We start from the raw sequence: 21331 nt of genomic DNA on the forward strand, positions 1-21331 counted from the left end.
GTGTCCAAATGCTGTTAAATACAATATGTGTGAAGTACTGTGTATTAAGATACTGAGAAGAGAAAGAAGACAGAGTACTAGATAAGATTTTAATACATAATATTCACATTCACATACTTAAAATAAGTACATCACTTATGGATCAGATAGCATTTGTTTCACATGCATGTAAGAAAGACACGATCAGGTACAGAGACAAAGGGTAAAATATCGGTTAAAAACAAGCAAAAAAAACTACTTCTATTTTTAATACATCAAGTTTCTACAAATAAAACATCCGCAATCCTGCATTTTGTGCAATGTTCCCATAACCCTGACAATGCAGTATCACTTTACCTTTTCTGTTTTGCTATTAATAGATGAACCACACAACTAGGAACACCAAGTAAAATTCACTCTGCAACCTTAACATTAAAGTTAGAAGAGTCCAGTGAATGGCATAAACTAGCAAGAACTTCCATAAATATTTTCTGTATAGCCAGAAATGATTCAAGTGGTTTTTTTTAAAGCAGGAAACATCTACATGCTGTCCAGCTATCATACTTAATTAAATTTGTAAGGGTCACATCAGAGGTAAAGAATATTATCCACACAAGTAATGCAGTCAGAATACTAATGCACTCAGAGGGGTTTCAGGTGACCTTTCTGCTTCGCCCTTCTTATCGACATTATTTGTCAGAATGAAAATATCAAGCTAAGCAGATCTACGAACTCATAACCCTTGTTTAAGCCTAATTGGAATATGTCATAAATTTATCCATTACTGTGGGCAAGAAGTATTTATATGGAGGTTTCATCCATCTGTTCTTATTCAAATAGAGGAGGATATTGTTGGTATACAGGAAGAAAATGTATCCCAAGGAAATGTGTCTTTGCCATTTGCTCACTACAATTAATACTCAAAGTGCCATAATTCCAGGGTACTTCGTAACTGCGGGGCAGGAGTTATTGACGTGAATACTACAATTAGCAACTATAAAAGCCTTATCGAAATGCACCACTGTCCTCTGGTGATTCCTTTAAGCAGGCTGTCCTTTTATGGCGCCGTCTTCCTGTCAAGCTGCTGCTCCACGCAGCTGATGTTCCATGTTTACAGCTCAGGTTCTCCCGTGGACTATCATGATTTTCTAATGAATAGATTAAGCTTGTTTATATCTTGAGACTGTCAACATTTGCCAACAGATTATTAATGAGGTAAGTCCCCTATATTGCTTGATTCCTTAAGCAGAGAGTCAATGAAAAAAGGAACATGCAGCCCTGGAAATGTATGGACCAGTAAAAAACCCCATGTCCTAAAATTATGTGGAAACATGCAAATTGCTCAAGCTTTCTGAGCCCTAGTTTCTTCAATAGCAATATGCTCATGATACTGCCTATATTGTTTTAGTTCTGACGGTTTAAATGATGCAATACCCCTACAATTGATGACTATTTGATAAGTAGTTGTTTATATAATCTTTCCAGCATATAAAATACTTTAAATAATTTAATGAATAAGATACGTGTGTATGCTACTTATGGTTTCTATTAGTATGATCAAATATCGTGACCACAATCAAAAACAACATGGGGGAAAAGATTATTTGCCCATCATATTCCATCAGCAAAGGAAGTCAGGACAGGAACTCTAGGCAGGAACCTGGAGGTAATAACTGAGGCAGGAACCGTGGAGGGAAGCTGCTTAGCTTCTTGTTTATCAAGGATAAACAAGAGTACCTGGAGTACCTGCCGACTGGGGTTGCCACTCACAATGTGCTGAACCCTCCAAACCAACCCTCCATTAACAAAAGACACACAGCTCAATGTGATAGGAAGTAGTCTCTCACTCTCAACTGAGTTTACTAAATGATTCTACTTTGTGTCTAGTTGATATAAAACCATCTCCATTCACTTTCCTTTAAATATAACACAAATGTCTTATTAAAAAAGAAATTAATTTGTTAAATATGATCACAAATTTTCCAGGGTAAATCAAAGTGAAGATTGATTGACCATTCATATCACAAGCAAAAGAAACAGCACTAAATTCGATTCCTCATTTTCTGTCTACATCATTCTCGATACTGATTCACTTTACAAATCCATAAAAATATATCCAAAGTGCAATCAATGTGACTCAATGACTATAGATTAAAATTCAATTTTATGAAAAAAAGCAGTTCTAATCATCATCAAATAGAGAAAAATTGGAAAACGCCTATATAAAAAGTTGTTGAACATGGAGAAAAGTGTAACAAAATTCATCATTGAGGTATCTTCACATAAATCTCAAAAGCATTGCTCCTATAAGGAAATAGTAAATTTTATTATCAATATTGTTTTAGAAAAATGAAAACTACCCTACACAAATAAACCCTAAACACTCTGGTTTTGCATTCTTTGACCTATATTGATCCATTTGGAGAATAATATTTGAAATGCCTAGCTTTTATTTTCATCTGTAAATCTTACTATTTTCACTCATTTTCAATGGTTCCTCCAGCTAAAATAATATATTTAGTTTTGCCAATTTAAACACTAAATTATTTCAAACAATTACAGTTCATGGTAGAAATGTTTAAGTTTTGAGTGAAATTAATAGGCTCTTTATAAACACAAAAATACAGAAATCAACAGCATTATATATTTTTCCAATATAATTTCCATTTATATGGATATGAAGCTATCTTTGTACCCTGTAAAAATATAACAAAATATTCTTAATACTTACTGAAAGGCAAAACATTTTTTCACACTCATAATTCATTTTTAGAAAAGACAATATTATGCAGAATAGGACTTCTGTTTAAATCTCTTTCTTCCCCTACTATGAAAGCTACTATGAACACACAAACCTGCTATAGCATGAAGTTTGGCTCTCTCTGTGTGTGTGTGTGTGTGTGTGTGTGTGTGTGTGTGTGTGTGTGTGTGTGTGTTATGGTGTAGTATCTCTCTTCTACTGGATATAGAGAAAATATAAAACTGCCAGGAAAAAAAATGTCTTTGCTCATAAGCTTTGGGTAAAGAAAGTGACTGTTTCATTATACTGGCAATTGTCATTTCAAAGCCCTGTCTTTGCTTTCTTAAGGCTCTGCTAGCTTTGTGATATAACTAGATGGAGATCATTCTGCTGTGACCAAGTTACATCTCAATACAGAACCCTCATTTTTCATGTCTCTTGCTTAAAAACAAACAGGCAGCTCCAGAGAAAGACTTTTGTTTAGCTGATCTGAACCTAGACAATAACCGTGGCATTTTGCAAAATGAAGCCAGCAGTTCTCAAAGGACTCACATCTTAAAGTTTTATCTGCAAAGAACATTCCAAAATATCTTGATCTTGGAGATAACTAGATTTTATCTTTCCAGGCAGGCTAATATGCTTTACCACACAGGATTAAGAAACAACTTCTGGGCACTACCACTATATTTTTCTGAATAGTTTACCTAATGGCTACATTTGTGCCTCTTTGCATAAACATTCCTGCTGAAGAATTTTATACTCAGCAAATAAAATGTCAAAAGCAGTGCATTATCTGAGCTAATAATTCACATGTAATCAGAGCACTGCATAAAAATAACACTTGGGAAGTAATCAAATTGCAAGTTTATTTTTGTCTCCTAGTACCCATTTAAAATTTATCCAGTGGGGAAAGCAATTCCTTTTACATTTTTGTAATGGATAGGTCTGCAATAGCTTTGTTACAAATCCCTGCCTCAATTTAGTAATTAGATATATTCAATCCACTTGTCATCCTTTTCAGTCATTAACTTCCTTTGGAGCTGAAGTCAGCCTATGGCAACCACTTGGCCGTGAGGGAAAGCTCACCTCCTCACATTTATTTCTGTTCAGATTTTCCATTTTTTCCCTCAAATAATTTGTGCCCCCCCCATCAATCTCAGAAGAACATGAGGTAAAGAGGAGAGCACCTGCTTTTCTTGGTCCAGGGAGATGGTGTCAAGACATGCATCTGCCTCTACAAAATTCCACAGAACTTTCCAAGTTCAAAATGTCACTTCAGTGTTTTGGTAACTCCTTCGTTCTTAACTCTAGTTCTCAGGTTGTCTATGCTTTACCTTCAGCGGGGTCCAGTGATGGACTCCAAAAAAAAAAAAAAACCAAACCAAACCAAAGCAATCCAAACTAACAAAGACACAATTTGTTAGCTTGACTATACTTATATTCAAACAGGAAATATATTTATTCCATATGATAACAGTTTTTGTATTTCTATGTAAAGCTATTTTTCATTGGATTTTTTTAAACTTACATTTCAAATGTTATCCCCTTTCCTGGTTTCCTGTCCAGAAAGCCCCTATCCCATGCCCCACTCCTTCTTCTATGAGGGTGTTCACCCACCCAACCACCCTCCCCTTCCCCCCTCCCCACTCTGACATTCCCCTACACTGGGGGTTCAAACCTTGGCAAGACCAAGGGCTTCTCCTCCCATTGGAGCCCAACAAGGCAATCCTCTGCTACATATGCAGCTGGAGCCATGGGTCAGTCCACGTGTACTCTTTGGTTGGTGGTTTAGTCCCTGGGAGCTCTGGTTGGTTGGTATTGTTGTTCTTATGGGGTTGCAAACCCCTTCTTCTCCTTCAATCCTCACCTTAACTCCTCCAATGGGGACCCTGTTCTCAGTTCAATGGTTTGCTGCAAGCATCTGCCTCTGTATTTGTCATGCTCTGGCAGAGCCTCTCAGGAGACAGCTATACCGTAAAGCTATTTTTAATGCCAAGCTTCTTACTTACATATGCGTATCATTAGCTACATAAAATTATAACATAAAGACCACAAATGCATAAAAATACTGAAATTCTGGATTTTAGAAAATAAAATGTTTTTAAATAAAACTTAAAGTATCATTATATATATATATATATAAAATCATATTTATATTTATTCTTTAGGATATAGCCTAAAGAAGTCTGGCTAGAACTGATTTTAAATAAATAAAATAATGAAGTAAACTAGCCTGCCTCAAAACTTTTAAAGCAATTTCTTACTTCCCTAATATTTATATATAACATACCCTTTCTACTCTTTAGGGATGAGAACAGAAACAAAAATTATCAAAAAAGAAGTATGTAATTTGGAATTTAATATTCTCTGCAAACCGCAGTAGTATAGTGCATGGTGTTGAGTATGATGACTTTTAAGAGTAAACCTTCCTTTCTGCTTGCTAACTTTTGGCAAATTTCCCAAACTTATTAGGTCAAATTTCATCAGATCAAAAGGAGAAGTCACCATCTTTCTCAGGATGCCAGAAGGGTTCAGAGAAGGTATCTATCAAACTCAGCACAAACCTAGAACACAATATATACGCAATAATTATGTATTGTTACTATCTTATTTAAATGAATGAACATAAGTAATTATTTATATAAGCCCTGAGTAAAAGCTAAGTGTTGCAGTAAAATTAAAAATGCACAGGACCAGTTCCCTTGAGTTTTCACTCCGCGTGTAACTGCACACTCTCGCTGTTTCTCTGTCAGCTACTTTAGCACACTGTCCCCTTGGTGGGCTGTTACCATGCCAGAGACTCACATTGCATTCCACAGACAGTGCTAACATGGCCCCATGCAATACTAGCCCCAATCTTTCTATAGCCTAGCACAGCTTCCTGTCACGGCTCTGCTCGCATTCCCAACGACCTAGTTAAGTCATGACCCAACAACCAGATATATATGTTAAATGCTCAGTGTACAATATATCCACACAATTAACTTACAACCAATTGATAAGGATATAAACCACCCACCTAGATAAAAATATAAGTTGTTCATCTAGACATCCATCTCTTACAAATAGTCATAACAACCTGCATCTATGTAGAGATGCATGACGAGGATCGTTTTTATCTGCCTCCATGTTGCTTCTTTCTACTGCTCTCCTACTTGTTCCAGTCTCTTCTCTCTAAAACTTTTCTCCCGCCCATCCTTCCAATAACAGGCTTTGTTCTATCCTGTGCCTGCCTTCACATGCATAATGACATCAACCTACAGCTAAGAGGTATGAAATGATAAATGCATTAGTTAGCTGTCCAGCTATGATTATAGTCTGGATTTCCTGGTGATCTTGAGGAAAAAGCATGTGATTTTGAAATGGGATAATTTGAATGTACAATACATTTACTGCAACATAAAGATTAATGATATGAAAGAGAATTTTATTTCATGTTAGACAAAGCTTGCTATTTTCTTTGATAAGTTATTCAGGATTCCAATGATACTAGGATACATCTATTGAATAGCAAAATTCTAACATTTCAAAGAGAACTTTAGGAATAAAAGTTGAAAGACATTTTAGAGCAACAAGGGAGGCTATCATTACAGCCTTGAGAGCCTGTGCAATTTATCATATAATTATAAAATACAGACATGTAGATACAGTTCCTCCACATATACACACACAACGAAATCACAAAACAAAAATGAAAGTAAATGTATGAGCTTGGTTCATAAAATTGAATTGTTAAAATTGATAGTTTTCAAAATGCTGTTTTGTGAGGCACGCTGGACAGGTCACTTTCAATTCCCTCAGAAAAATATTGAAAATATGACTTCCTTAATGGTTTCAACTTTATCTTTGGAGAACAATTCTGTCTAGTATAAAACACTTGTGAGTTAAGGTTATAGCAGTGTCATGCCTCTGTTTGTCAAGTATAAACAAGCAGTACGACATCCAAATGAACAAAAGTTAAACTCCTACCAACTTGAAAGCAATCCATGAACAAAGATCTTATTTATGCTTATGGAAACAAATAAAGAAACTGACATAGCATATGATAGAAGGGACCTCAGAAAATTCCCTTAAGAGGGCAAGAGTGCAGGACCCAATATAGCAGCAGGCATAGGATTTGAAATATGAATTTGTGCAGTGATTTGAAAGGTCTTGATGAAATGATAAGTAGGCCAAGCAGAAGACCTTCAGAGTTGGGTGGCACAGAACAGTGAGAGTAAAGGAATAGGAGTGGACAACTCTCCCATTTCATCCCGTCAGCTCTAACCCTCACTGCTTAACAGGATTTTCTTTTTACCTTACCATTGAGGCTGTCCATTTAAATCATGCTTCTTTTGGCTTCATCTTCCACATTGACAATCACCATATTTAGTCAGGTGGTCATCAATCAGCCTATGTCATAAAACTGCTGTATACAGGATCTTCCTGTTTGACTGACTGTGGTCATGTGACCTCCACCATATTGATACCTGGACACTCCTCCTGATTTCTGAAGGGATAATGAGTCATGATACCGATTATAAAGCTGAAGGGATCTGAAGGAGGAGAAATGAGGCTAGTTTTGTGTTCAGCACACTCACCCTTTTCTATGTCTAACTACTCATTTAGAGATAAAAATCAAAACCAGGTGTGGTAGCACACACCTTTGATCCCAGCACTTGGGAGCTAGAAGCATGTAGACCTCTTGGAGTTCAATGATAGCCTGGTCTACATAGTGAGTTCCAGGGCAGTTGAGGTATTTAATAGTGAGAGGCATGTCGAAAAGCATCAGACAAACAAAAATTAAAGTCTGGCTTTTCTAACACACCACACACACACACACACACACACACACACACACACACACACACACACACACACGCTTAATTAATCATAAATTGAAAAAATAAAATTATTAAATCTTTTCATTAAATCTTAATCCAGTTCCAATCCTCTAGTGTCTCGGGTATTCCTGAAGATCTACTTCCCCATATCAGCCACAGTTTATCATCACCAGGCACTGTACTTTGGATGTCACCTGAATTCTTAACACATTATGCAAAACAGCAGCCTCTATTCTCAGGATTCTACCATGATTATACTGCTTTATATCCCCTCACAGCATTTATTATGAACAAAATTATTATGTTTTTACTTAGTATGTTGCCTTTATTTCTTTGTGCACTAAGGCATAAGTATCATAAGAACATGAAGTAGACTTTTCACCTTCTTCCCAGCTCCAAAAAGTGTAAGCAACACATAGTTGATACAAATTAATATTTTTGTAAAATGAGGTATCACCAGTGTCTTATCTCCATAAAAAATAATTTTATGTTGTCTCAATGTCTTCAATAAAACTAGATAATTCTTCCAACATATCATCATGGTGAAAAATAGAATAACATCGATCAAAATATTTTAAAAAGTGTATAAATATCCAAAAATTCAAAAGTAAATTTATTGCTACTCACCAGGGCCCTCATGCAAATCATCCAGTGGTGAAATAAAAATTGCATGAGGAAATATTGAAAAACTCTAACCATCGATATGCTGTTTTACAGAAGATGGTGCGGACAGATGTGGTGAAACATATACAGTGTTATATTTTCATGAATAAATAACCATTGTCTTGTACAGAGATAATAACTACAGCCACTCTAATAACATTTTTATGCTTAAGAAACCCACAGTCCAGAAAATTGATGATAGCGGCAAAGTACCTACAAAATATCCATATTTTCTTCCATTTGTTCTTTCTCTGCAAACCCTCTGACAGAAAGGTCCATTTGTCTTGTGGCAAACCATGGATTTGCAAGAAGGAACAGTTATTTTTGTGAGATCAATCCCGACTTGCTTTTCACAGAAATCACACTTAAACCTCCAATCTGCCCTGGGCTCTGCCGAGGGATTTCAGCTGTGAAGCTCTATCAAAACTGATGTCTGTTCTGGAACCATCAGGTCCCCGCTTGGAATGGCAGAGGTGACCTAACAGCATACTCTGTTGAGCACCAGGGAGGATGATGCCAATGCTGTCCTCTTGCCGCATGACTGGTACCTGCTCACTGTTGTCTTCTGTGTCCAGAAACAAAAGCAGCAGGAAAGGAGCTTGGCTGCCCTCACACTGGATGTTGGGAATGCCTAGCAGGGTTCAGTTAGCATCGCATGTACACATTCAAGTCATTGCAAGCGCTTGGCCACTGGAGCTCAAAGGCATCTCAGATGACCTAGGCTTGACTTTGGTGTCACTTCTGCTATTGTAAATGCTAAGTGTTTCTATCATTAATTCTGTTTTAGTTATTATATAAACGTATATATATATATGTATATATATACATTTTTATTAAGAAAATTAGGTGTTATTAGCAGTCACTTAATAGGTGTCTATCAGACAAAATTTACTCATTAACTCCAGTCATTGGATATATGTCTAAGAACAGCTTGTACATAGCAATACAACTGTTTTTGTAATTCTGGGATCAGTAATTTAAAAGCTTTGTTGCTTTAGGAAATTATTTAACCCCTCTGAGTCAGCTTTATGTATCATAAAAAGATGAAACTGTCAAAATGGAACCTCTATACCAAGGGGTTTGGGCATTAGTTATTTTGACCCAATTAAAACCTTGATAAATAACATCTTTTGAGTGATTTATAAAGACTGCTATATATTCATTTTAATGAGTACATTCAAAATGCAAATGAATTGTAGTGTGTGCACCTGTAAGTGAACATATGCAAGCATGAGAAACTCATGATTAAAAATATATTATTTTCTATTATGATAGGGTTTAGAATATATGTGAAACATTAAAATATGTCAGTGAAACCTGTTTTATGCTGTTAAAAGTAAAGACAAAATATTGGAGTTTTTAGGGTTGGGGATTTAGCTCAGTGGTAGAGCGCTTGCTTAGCAAGCGCAAGGCCCTGGGTTCGGTCCCCAGCTCCGAAAAAAAAATATATTGGAGTTTTAGAACAAATTAATTTTTTCAATAATTTGAAATAAGTGTGTTCATTCCTTAGTTAAGGGGGAGGGGTTAGGGGAATGTTGGCCTGGAAACCGGGAAGGGGAATAACAGTTGAAATGTAAATAAGAAATACTCAAGTTAATAAAGATGAAACAAACAAACAAACAAAAAAAGAAGTCATGAAGAATTTTTAAGATGCTTGTTTGTGTTTGTGTTTGTTTTCACCTAATCTATTCTGAAAGACCATAGAGTTGCTCTCTAGCGATGTGTTATACATGGAAAGTTTCTCCTTAAACATATCTCTGATAAATACCTTGAAAATCAGTCATTCAGAGTTATTTGCACTAAGTCTAGCTGAATTTCTCACCCTCGGATCCTGGAAAGCATGGCGCACCCCTGTGTGCGCCTGTTTACACTGATTTCCCAAGAAGCAATCTTGGGAAACCGTGCATCCCCTCCAGAGTTTGAACTCTCCTTAGGAAATCAGAGCCATGCTGGTGCACTTAAGCCTTCTGACTGAAGCTGGCAGTCCTGGCCATGGCACTGGCCACCCTTCTGTAATTGCCTCAGTGCTGCTTGCTTTCCTGTGTTTGTCTTTCAACAGAAGGGAGGATAATGCAATAGCTTGAAAAATGAAAGACCTTCTCATTTACACATGAAAAACCATCTTATGTAGTCGCTCCACGGGGCTGTCTGCGGAGCTCTGTGTATACACTGCATTTAAGGGCTTAGATCTCCCTGCACCTGCTGGGGCACGACAGACCCCTAACAGTTTGAAGCCTGTTAGAGCAGGAGACTTTTCAGGCCCTGTCTACAGGATGCCAATACAGCTGGTCAGTTCAATTCATTTGATGAGGAGAGGGGGAAAAAAAAGCAGTCATTCCACTTGGGGAAAAATTCATCAAGCCATTTCTTTAGTGGTCCGGGGGACAAGCAAACTGGTTTACCTTCATTTTTCCATCTTGCCACCTGTTCTGTGGGGGTTGCACAGTCTCAGCCCCAGGCTCATCGGCTTTTTTTTCCCCTAATCACACTAAATGCAGCATTGAATCAAGTTTCCAATCTGAAAGCTGCCATCTGCTCAGCCTCGGAGAAGAGATTTAGAAGATGCTACCAGCCTCAACCCACAGAGCCCTTGGGCGGCTTTCCCCAGTGCTGCTTGCTCTTTCTCTGTGACTGCCCTCAAGACAAAGTGTTTTGTGCATTACTATATAGAGAGATTTATGTCACTGACCAGCTGTTTATAATGGGGATGTAGTGTTACTGAGCTGATAAAAAGACAGTAACCATTATCCAGTTAATAGAGTTATTAACTAGAGTTAAATTGGTTCAATAAACTGGAGGCAACAGGGAGTAACTCTCCGAAACTCTTTGGCCACCCACAAGCGGTCAAGGACTTTAGGGATAGTCAGCTAAGTGCTGTACAAAAACGCGGGATTTATCAATAATAGAGCATATCGCCCATTTGCATTTTTTGGCCTGTCTGTGACCTATTAGAATTTATATCTATCTTGGAAGGCTTCTCTGCAGTCTCATTACTAGTACCAGGCCCTTGGAGCAAGGAAGCTATCCTTTGATGCTAATATGTAATAAAACTGTGATGTTATTTAATCAAAAGGGAACACATATATCATTATCTATGCTGCATAAGTAGACCGATTGCATTGTGCTTATGTATTATATTACGTGTCTAAATTTTATATTATAGATTCCATAAGAACTGACATTCACTTCTATTTTGTTTTTAGTGTAACAATTCCTACAGATGTCTCTATGTATGCTACTGTCATATTTTCATAAAAGAAGAAATCAATCAGAATTATCATTTATTAAATGAATTGTCATCGAACTTAGTTTGCTTGGATTGCTAATGAAATACTTGTACATACTCTGCAATGAATGTACTAGGAATTTCCAGGAAGGTTGTCAGCTCTAAAAGGCAAGGGGTTAAAGCAGTAAGATTTCAACAGATCAATAAATGTCCAAATCCCCTTCACTTTTATAAGATTCAAAAAGACAATATACTGCAGAATTTCCCAATCCTAAGACATAATATATAAAATTGTGAGTTGCCTCAAATTATAGTCTCCTGTGTTTTATTTGAAATATGCCAGGTTATAGAAGGATAAAAGTTTGTGTACACTTCAATGCAAAGAAATCTGGGCTTGCGGAAAAGGCAAGAAAAAGAAGGAACATGGGTAGACTTCAAGCATTTCTAGGACTTACTGGTATACAAGACAAGCAACAGGAAGAAATAAGAAAAAAGGGCTTAACTAGCAAGTGGAGAGATTTAACTGAGACATAAAGAAGAGATTCTTTAGCAGTGGGGAATTGTTAAGTGTTAGAATGGGTCACATAGGGAAGAATAAATTTTCTTGTTAAAAGCAAACTTTAATTTGTCTAGAACATTTAAGTGCAGTCCTGCCAGCAGTAAGATGCTGAATTCTCAGTGTCTTGCTGCATAATTAACAATTCATATTAGCAAAGCTAGCAAATAACTCAGCACTATAAGCATCAAACATTCATTAAACATGAGAACTATTTAACACAGACAGTTTAAAGACTGAAACCCTGCTTTCAATGAGCATTCATTGCCTCACATACAGGGGTTAAAGTGGTTCTGATTTGGTCACATTCTAGAGTACCTCCATAGAACTTAAGAAAAAGAGAAAACTGATCCTGACCCCCTTTCTCCTCTTCCCTCCTCTCTTCCTCCCAAGTCTTTCCCAACTTGAGTATTTTGTTGCCCCTTCTACTGTATCCTATAAATTCCGAGCTTTTGGGCTAATATCCACTCATCAGTGAGTGCATACCATGTGTGTTCTTTTGTGACTGGGTTACCTCACTCAGGATGATATTTTCTATCTAGTTCCATCCATTGGTCTAAGAATTTCATGAAGCCATTGTTTTTGATAGCTGAGTAGTACTCCATTGGGTTAATGTACCACATTTTCTGTATCCACTCTTCTGTTGAGGGGCATCGGGGTTGTTTCCATCTTCTGACTATTATAAATAAGGCTGCTATGAACATAGTGGTGCATGTATCTTTGTTGTATATGGAGCATCTTTGGGTATAGTTGGGTGCTCAAATAATACTATGACTAATTTTCTGAGGGACCTCCAGACTGATTTCCAGAGTGGTTGTTCTAGCTTGCAATTCCCCCAACAATGGAGGAGTGTTCCTCTTTCTCCACATCCTCACAGGCATTTATTGTCACCTGAGTTTTGACCTTAGCCATTCTGACTGGTGTGAGGTAGAATCTCAGGGTTGTTTTGTTTTGCATTTCTCTGATGACTAAGGATGTTGAACATTTTTATGTGTTTCTCAGCCATTCAATATTCTTCAGTTGAAAATTTTTTGTTTAGCTCTGTACTCCATTTTTAATAGTATAATTTGGTTCTCTGCAGTCTAACTTCTTGAGTTCTTTGTATATATTGGATATTAGCTCTCTATCGGATTTAGGATTGGTAAAGATCTTTCCCCATCTGATGGTTGCCACCTTGTTCTATTGATAGTGTCCTTTGCCTTACAAAAGCTTTGTAATTTTATAATGTCCCATTTGTTGATTGTTAATCTTAGACAGGAATGATACATAGAGGATCAGGAAATTGAACAGAAGTTTGTAGCAGTGAGGGATGGGGAACTGGGAGTAGCAACCAGCAAGTCCCAGATGCCAGGAAAGCAAGAGGCTCCCAGGACCCAACAGGAATGAGATTAGCTGAAACACCCAACAAAGGGGAGGGAGAACCTGTAGACCATATCCATAGCTTAGGTAAGGCCTTCGGTTGGGAGATGGGGCCACCAACCCTTCTCAAATTTTTAATCCAGAATTTCTCCCGTCTAAATGAAATACAGGGACAAAGAGTAGAACAGACACTGAAAGAAAGGCCATCCAAAGACTGCCCCATCTGGGGTTCATCCCATATGCAGCCACCAAACCCAGTCACTATTGCTGATGCCAAGAAGTGCTTGCTGACAGGAGTGTGATATAGATGTCTCCTGAGAGGCTCTGCCAGAGCCTGACAAATACATAGGTGGATGCTCACAGCTAACCGTTGGACTGAGAATAAGGACCCCAATGAGGAGTTAGGGCAAGAACTGAAGGTACTGAAGAGGATTACAACCCCATAGGACAATATCAACCAAGCAGACACCCCAGAGATCCCAGGAACTAAACCAGCAACCAAAGCATACACATGGAGGGGCCCATGGCTCCAGCCGCATATATAGTAGAGGATGGCATTGTCTGGCATCAATAGGAGGAGAAGCCCTTGGTTCTATGAAGGCTTGATTTGGCAATATAGCAGAATGCCAGGGCAGTGAATTGGGAGTGGATGAGTGGGAGGGAGAACATCCTCATAGAAGCAAGAGAATGGGGGAGAGGAAAGGGGAAACTTGCAAAGGGGATAACATTTGAAATGTAAATACATAAAATATCCAATAAAAAAAAGGAAAAAAGAAACATTTTATCTGATGTAGCACTAATACCAAAAGCCAGTGATTATTTACCAAATCACTTTTCTATGTGGTAAAATATGTTTTATATATTTGGTAGTTCGGAAGTTTGTTGTTAAACACCAAGAAGATATGCTATGTTTGTAATAAAGAAGTAACTAATAACTAAATACTTGAATTAAGACTGTCTAGAACCAAGCTGGATTCCTACCTGTTGCTTCCAATTGTCAATGCAGAAAGAAATAAAGGGATTGAGATTTCTGAAGACTGGTTTCTCTAATATGTAATGTGTCTAGGTGCTATCTATCATTAATCCTTTCAAACACTTTGTAGAACTACAAAATGCTCTGCGATGTTATATTTCAGAGACCTGGTACCCAGGAAAATGAACCTTTTGTTGGTGGTTGATTTGTTTTCTGTCTGAACTCCTTTTCAAAGTCCCTATTTTTATCCTTGGATACTCCTTTGTGGGGCTTCTCCTCTTTTAAATTTGGTCTCTAATTATGTCTCTGGGCCTGATAATTCTGTTTTTACTCATCCAGTTTGTTTTGGTGGTAGAGAGAAGTCATCTCAGTTAGGGCCCACAGGAAGAAATTCTCATGATCATTTAAGTTTAGGAATGTCTTCAGTCTATCAGATTATTTGTTTGTGTGTCTGCAAGTAAGATGTGTGTAAATTCAAGTTTTGCAGGCCATCTGAGTTTCATTTCTACTACTAAACCAAGTATCTGTTTAATTTTGACACATATGCATTATGTCTAACTCATTTTTTTCTCTCTAAAAGTATTTAGCCCTTCTCAGAATTGTTTACATTTGAAGAGGAGGGCCTCTCCTCAGATTCTTTGTTAAGTGGCCAACTATCTAATTCATTTTAAAATCTTGCAACTCCTACGTTACTGATATATATGCTGGTTCTTCCACACTGCCATTTCCATAATAAACCCTTTGTGGTTGGTTACTAAACTGCATGTCTTTATCACTTGGTTTTACTTTCTGGGAGAAAACAACTTTTCCTTTATTACCTTATGTTTTTAATCATTAAATTCATAATTCTACATAAATTTTACTGTTTTTGAATAATTTCTTGATTGATAGTCTGCTCTCTCTTACTTTCATTAGCACATTTTCATTATCTCTCTGGAAACACTAACTATATATAATGCTTGGATGCTCTCGTCTGTCTACTACATGGCTTATGTTATACCTGGGCTTTTCTTTTTTGCTGTATTTCTTTGTATCATATTGCCATTTACCCACATTTCCAGTGGCATGTGTTCTCTTACATTAAAGAGAAACTATCAATCTAATCTAGAACATTGTATATTGGAGGAAGCCAAGAATTCATTGGCTATTCTGTAAGTAAATGGAGTATGAAACCAGATTTTCATCAAGAGTCACACAACTGTCTGATCACAACATTGGCCATCTGTCATGTAGGAATCAGGCATAGAAGTGAATTATTCTCACCCTCAAATATGCAACATTCATGAAAGCTTTGTGGTTTAAAGAAGCTTGTCTTCTAATTTTCTTGAAATCCCTGATTCAAAAGTCCCTGCCAGATCAGTTTCCTTACAAAACGTGTTTAATCCCTCATGACCGTGATAGAAATGGCTGCTTTGTTATTTCAATGAGAAAATACCTGACAAGAGTAACTGCTCCTTTTAAAAAAACCAATTATCTTTATGTTTTCTCCTTAAAGTTTCCCTTTCACAGAAAGCAATGCTTCAAGTCTCTGAAAGTCTGAGGGACTTCCCATGGCTCTGTAGGGACAATGTGAACATCTCACTGTGATTTTCTCCCCGTAGGCATCTATGTTCCTTCCACTTCTCTGCCAACTCAATTACCCCACAGATTGTATCACTTCTAAGTTGCAATTGTGTTCGTTTGTCCTTGTACTCTATCTCTCACCCATTCCCTTTCATTTTTATTGAGTCTCAGGAGAAATGGCATGGCATGAATTCACAAAACTTGAGGAAATACTTCCACTCTTTCTGTTTGTAACTCTTTGCAAACAAGAAAGACTGTAGCCAAAGACATTGAAATGCCAAGCTCTGAATCTCAGAGCTAAGAGAAACTTCTATGTATGTGAAACCTAGAGAAACAGTTATAGACAGGAACTGACAGAGGAGACAGAAGCTATGGAAATAATTACTGTTGTCCTACTTAGAAGAAACAGCAGCAAATAGCAGGAAAAAAAAGCTTGACTCACAAGAATGTCAACTACCCAGATGCAGATGAGTCCCAGCAAGGAGAAAGCAAGGAGAAAAACTCAAGAAAGCCAAAGAGACAACCCAGAATTCATTAGCATTTACAATGCTCTCTTTAGTCCAGGTTCAAGGACAAGAGAAAATCCAGTTACTGAGGCAGCATATGATCCAAATAAAGAAAATTATGAAAATAATAAAATAAAGAGATCAGGAGGAAAAATGATTCCCAGAAAAACCTGTGGGGAAGGCTTGTTACTGTAGGAGGGAAGCAAAATTAAAGCCAATATAAATAAAATTAGGACCAATATATTTTAACTATGTAAAGGTTAAATCTACTTGATTTTTTGAAAATTGCAAGAGACATCTTTATAAGAGCTAGCAAGAGATTTGATAATATGCAATGGTCTATACCTGAAAGATATCCATGTGTTAACTTAAATGATATTATCTCTACTTGAGCAATATAAAGAGTGCTCAATTACAAAACCTGTAACAGAAAACATAGACCCAAGAAATGGACTACATAAAACATATTAAATTTCCTGTTAGAGGTAATTCACAACACTTTGTATAATCAAAATTACTTTATGGAAAGAGGTTTTGTTATAGAGTATGGAAAACTTTATACTTATATGGAAAACTACTTTGCTCTCCACATAACTAATATTTTAATTGCACAGGATATTATAGGAATGAATTTTCAAAACATTAACAGGAACAACAACCAGACCAATGTGTGATTTGAGAAAGGAATAAAATCTAGGTTTTTCTATTAAGTCAGGTGTTGTCTTCAAATAAATAATTTGAAACATAGTTTGTAGATAGGCATTAGATATTGCTATAAATTTCCTCATAGTACCTAAAAGTGGAACGATTCAGAGACATCTTCTACAGGAAATTCTTTGCAAACATTTTCAAAATGCAAATTCAAAAATCCCTTTGCATTTGAAGAGCCCATGATTTGAGAAGCTGTGCATGGCATAGTTTATACAATAGCAATCGGAAAAACAAACTCAGAGAAGAGCAACTGCAGAAGATGCAACAGTTTAAGTAATAAATGAGAAGATCTGGACTTCAGAATGAAAAATTTGGAAGTTGCAAATACTCGGAATAGCTTTGTTATTCAAATATTATCTCACACACACACTCACTTAAATCACTAGGCACTTACCCCAGTGAAGGAAGGAATCAAGCCCAACTAAACTGTGTCACAGCATACTTCCTGGCACTCTGGCTTCTCCAACACTTCTGCCCTGTCTTCTACCTTGTTCCCTGAGCCATACATGCAATAGTTTAGATGTCGATGAATCTATTAGCACTGGGATCCCGATGATCCATTAATCTTTGTATTGTGTCTAGTCGTGGTTTTCTGCAGCTGTCTCCATTTGCTGCAAAGAAAAGTCTATTTGATACAGGGTGATAGCTACAAAAATATGTGCTTATAAGAATAAGATTATAATGTAGTTAGTTATGGAGTGTGATAGACTATTAAAGTGGCCATAGTAAATGCTCTTCTAGGATCGTGACCTCTGTAGTCATGGGTATTTGGCTAGGTTTCTAATACTAGCAGAATTTCTTTCCTATTGAGTAGGATAATAACCTAGAAGTCCAATTAGAGATACTGGTCATCACCAACATGTGAATGCCATTTATTGGACATTAACATATATCCTTTCTGGCTATATATATATATATATATATATATATAAAATATTTATATATATATTTCATATGTATCACAGATGTATAGGACTATTAATTTCTTCCTTCCATTGGCAGGTTGCATGAGACTTTCTGGAACTCTGAACCTATGAAAACTAAACCACAGGAAGGATCCATTCACTTTAGATACACCCTGACTCATCAGAATCCTGTATCCTGAGTCTACATTACCTTCTGCTTCCATGGAAAAACCAAAGGCAAGAACAATAGCTTCTATTGTTTGTGGAGTCTCTTGGACTACCTGACTAGCCATGTGAAAGGGAATTTCCCATGAGTGGCACTGGTGTTTTTTCAGTCTATGGTTCGTATGGCGTGTGAACATAAACACCTGTGTATCACATGTGTGCTTGATGCTTTAAGAGACTAGAAGAGAGTACGCAATGGAACTGCAGTCATAGGTGGTTTTATGATACCATATGTGTGCTGGGTGCTGGGAATTAGTGCCAGGTTCTTGGAAGAAAACACAGTGCTCTTAAATATTGACTCATATTCGCAACCCTTTCTTTGTTTTCTGGATGTCACTTCTTTGGAGATTATTAGTTAATGTGGTCCCATAGAACTTCAATATACAGGCTATTGTCATTGTTTGGTTGTGCTCTAGAACTAAGATAGGTAATCTCTATAACTGAAGAAACCACGTACTTGTATCAGAACACAAAAAAATCATTCTGATACCTATAAGAAAATTTCAAGCCTAGTGGATAGCATTTATTGTACTGAAAGGTGCATATTAACAGAGAAGAAAAGATAGCAGCAATCTTAACCATGTGGGAACCCTTTGAGCTGCAATAATTAACACAAAGATAGCCTATTCATGCAATAATGATATGAATGTTATATAACTATTTTTTAATTTAAAACTTGGTCTACAAGATGGAACCCATGTCTGTCTCTATTATCAGAGCAAAGATCATATTTTCTTACTACTAATGTTCAGCAAAATGAGCATAGAATGAAATGAACCTTAATGGTTTATTTTTATACTCATAGATTAGTACATCTTTCAACCCTCATCAGAGTAACTTTTCTTTTGCAGAAGATGACGTTTAACATAGTGGCTCACAACTACTCAATCTGCAGAGAGTAAGATAGTGTAGCATCATTATGTCTAAATGGCATACCTATAGTATATCCTCTTCTTTCCAAGTTCCAGGGATCATTGAAGAAGAAGGAATGTTTGCACAAGTTCCATGTGACAGATGACTACAAGAAAACAATGTTTCCAGACTCAACAAGAGATTTATGCATATGGATTCAGAGTAGCTCTTTGGTTTAAGCAAAATAAATTCATTTTATTCAGTCTAAAGAAAATGTGTTACATGACGTTAATGACTGGCCATGAATGAAAAATACAGAATAGATCGTTAATATCAGATTAGCCAAAACTACCTCTACTATCCACTATGTACTATGGTGATGCCATAGTAGTAACTCACGTAACCTAGTGTGGTGGTAACTTGGTGATGACAGGGAAATCAGAATAATGTAAACCTCTACACAGTAAAATAGTCAACAAATGCTATGACAGGTAGAGGGAAATGAACCTTCTGAATTCAAAATATTAAAACTAACATTAAATTCAGAAAAGAGGACCTGCCCAAGAATAAATATTTAACATACATTTTATTGAGACACAATTTAACAAGTGTCAAGAAGACTTAAGTTTTACTTGAAAATCTTTAGGGTGCATATTAACCAAAACTCAGCTGTGACAGTTTCTCAAAATGGCGTCAGTAATTTCACCAACCCAGAGTAGTGCACACGTCATGTTTGCAAACATTGTGTCACATCTCGTTATCCACTCATTCACTTTAACATTTTCAGAAGCAAAAACGTTTGTCTACTGATGAGCTTTCAGTTAATTTGTTAGTGAAGAAGTATCTTCACTCATGTCAGAGTTCCATTTAGGACAAAGTTCGAAAAATATATACATAATTTAAAGATATTTAGTTTTTATTACTTAACTAAATTGTAGTGACCTTAAAGACATGGGAAAGGTTGAGGAGAGTCACTAGGGAATCCATTACTATTTTAAACCCATAAATGTTTAAGTGCTTGTTAATAGAAATAACACATTTAAAAATGGATGTGAGTCTAAATTTCAGGAAAAAACTTTCAGCTGGGAAGATATAACTAAAGTCATTAATGCATAGACAGTGTTTGGTATATGTGTTATATCTATTTACATTATAAAATCTTTCCACAATAAATCCAAGTGTCATGTCCTCATCGTCATGAAGAAAATGCTTTATATTGTGTAAGTCCATTTATTGAAATAACAAAGGAATAGAAACAATCTATGCACTATGGCTACCAACATCATTATGAAGAAGCAGTCACTACAACCTTTGTATAATAAGAGAAACAGAAAAGTGGAGGAAGAGTAGCAGACTGGAGAGCTTATTCAGTGATTCATGAAAATAGGATAGAATCTCTAATATATCTCACATGCACACACACACACACACACACACACACACACACACACACACACATCTTTAAAATCGAGATTCAAAAGTATTTCAGGAAGAATCCTGTAAGTGAAAAATGTAACGTAAAAAAAGGGGCAGTTGAACAGTTACAGAATATGAAAACTACAGAAACTATAGCCACCAAACGTTTTCTTGCAAAATTCCAACTTTAAAGGAAAAAAAAAATGGGCCATTGTTACGAATGCAAGTTATGGTTTTGTTTTGTTTTGTTTTTTTTCTTTTTTTGAGATGGCGTCATGACACAAACTATATTGATTATTGTGTTTAAGAAAGAAATGGGCAAGACTTCAGAAATTGAAAGCTCTTAACACTATTGAATTCAGGCCATAAAATCTTTGTGGGGATTTTATTGCAAAGACAAATGGTTATATCTACCTGAGTGATTTGTGGGTTCCAAATCTACGCAATAAAAGGAAATTGCTGACTGCTTGATTCCTTCTGTGGAATTAGTGGAACACACATACACATAAAAAATAGGTTCAGCTTCTCAATCCACATCAGAAATAGTATTTTAACTAGAAACAACACAGAATGAAAATGAGCATACAGGTGAGGGCATTTTAAAGTGGAGGAGAGGTGAAACAATAAAGAGCAATGAAATTAGTAATAAAAACGTGAGTGGATGAGACAAGGAACAATCGGCATTCCTGAGATAAATACACGCTTTTAAAAAGTAGAGGACTCTGCCATGCACAGCAAGAGTAATCAGGAAGAGATAAATTTTTCAAACATGAACAAGCCTTAAAAAATGTAATGCTGATGATAAAGATATCCAACACAGGCCACGACTTTCTT

The sequence above is a fragment of the Rattus rattus genome, chromosome 1 (genome assembly GCF_011064425.1).
Source record: "Rattus rattus isolate New Zealand chromosome 1, Rrattus_CSIRO_v1, whole genome shotgun sequence".
NCBI classification, from domain to species: Eukaryota; Metazoa; Chordata; class Mammalia; order Rodentia; family Muridae; genus Rattus; species Rattus rattus.